Here is a 2,132-nt window from a genome sequence, read left to right on the forward strand (position 1 = left end):
TGTATTGGAGTACACAGCTACAGTAACATCAAATGCAAAATTGACCTGGATGCCATATAGATGGATAGTACACCCCGATCAACTCAAAAGAACAAGAATTGCAATGAGCGCAGGAGGCTAGCTAGTAGAGTAAACCTCCAAAAAATGCTGAGGTATCATTATTACTTGACTAGAGGCATTCTACATAGCATCCCATTAATACCTTTTCTGAAATACAATGGATTTTAAAACATCCTTTTTTTTAACAGTGGAAGAGATAGCCAGGGCCTTATTGTTTGCATTGTTCCTCAGTCATGTCAGCAAGCTTTGTAGGTTGGCTCGCTTTGTGAAAATGGTGTAACTTCAATGGGTGAGATGGTCACTTTACAAGTAAAGTTGTGGGGCTTGCTAAAGCTCTTTAAAAGTGTTTTGTTGTTGTAATAAAATAAGTTTAAAAAAGTTGCACTTCTGTTTTATTCAAATTGTGAAATGATTTTAAATTCCCATCGACAGTCAGATTTGGTCAGAAGTTGTGGTCATAAGTTGTGTGGATATGGTCAAAAGTTTGATGTTTGGTCAGACATTGTGGTTGTGGTCCCTAGATGTCAGAAGTGTGGTTGTTGTCAGTTGTGTGGTTGTGGTCCCCAGATATGGTCAGAAGTTGTGCTCAATAGTTGTGTGGTTGTCAGTGGTTGTGTGGTTGTCAGAAGTTGTGTGGTTGTGGTCACTAGATGTGGTAAGCAGTTGTGTGGTTGTGGTCACTAGATGTAGTAAGCAGTTGTGTGGTTGTGGTTAGAAGTTATGTGGTTGAGGTCAGGAGTTGTGTGGTTGCGGTCCCTAGATGTGGTCAGAAGTTATGTGGTTCAGTAGTTGTGCAGATATGGTCAATAGTTAAATGTGTGATCAGAAGTTGTGTGGTTGTGGAATGTAATTGTATGGTTGTGGATACTAGATGTGGTCAGAAGTTGTGAGGTTGAGGTCTAAAGTTGTGTGGTTGTGGTCACTTCTCTCTCATCATTTTGGCCCTCTGTGTCGGTGTGTCCAAGCAACGGTTCCATTTTGGAATCTCAATAACAACAAAGAGAGCTGTTAGAAAAGAGCAGGCGATGAGTTACTAAAATTGCTCTGCAAAGAGATTAGTACACACGATTTCTACACCGTTTTTAGGATTTGACATGCAGAGAAGTAGAGGATTTCATTCCAAAATATTTTTGTCTGTTGGGTTAGTGGTCAAAACGGTAGTTGTCTGGGAAATAATACATCTGCTAGCTTCTGACATGATTAACAGCAGTTAGAGACAGGCGATGGGTTACTAAAACGGCTCTAGTTAAACATTGGCACGCACGACTGCGAATCCGATTGCGGATTTGACAAGCGGAGAAGTAGAGGAAGATTTCATACCTTAGAAAATGTTAGTTGGAACTGATGATGATACAATGGGGAGCCTTAGAATCGTGAGAAATAACACGTTAGCGTATTTGGGCAAACAAAATGATGAAAAGTTTAATAACGTAAAAAGTATAACATATCAAAAAGTTGTATACTCAAGCGAGACCATTCTGCACGTTTTGACCTTTGAACGGCGTTTCTAGCTTAAACGGTGTAAAATGAGTAGAGTGCGGAAGAAGAAATATGTTGAATATCTAAACTGGGCTCTTGCTGCTCAAGCCCCACAATAATATTCAGAGAGAGCACTATCCAATAATGTATATAAACCCTGGATTGCTAATGTTATGTATTGGTCAATGAGAGGCTTTGAAGCAACCGCTCAGCCATATTCGCACTCCCTAGAAGAAAGTGTTCCATAGGAATGAATGGAATTCTACAGTTTTTCAATTAAATGTTTATGGGACAAAATTATATGCATTTAAGTATGTTTTTGATGTAGTGGGGAAAGTAACATGAGTACTTTCAAAAGTGTATGAAATAGAATAAACGTACACATTAACAAATGTAGATCATAATAAATGCATTTCTATAACTCCCACAACATTACATTGGTGGGCGAGTGCCATGATGGAGGCGCGAAGACTTCAAAACAGCACCCCCTTATAGTCATCTAGTGTATATTTAAATAGTTGGCGATGGGTTCTTTCCTTGTGCTGACGTGGAACCGATAAATACTAACTGCCAGTCTCGCCGGAATTTTTAAA

Source organism: Salvelinus alpinus, chromosome 23, assembly GCF_045679555.1.
Source record: "Salvelinus alpinus chromosome 23, SLU_Salpinus.1, whole genome shotgun sequence".
Lineage (NCBI taxonomy): Eukaryota > Metazoa > Chordata > Actinopteri > Salmoniformes > Salmonidae > Salvelinus > Salvelinus alpinus.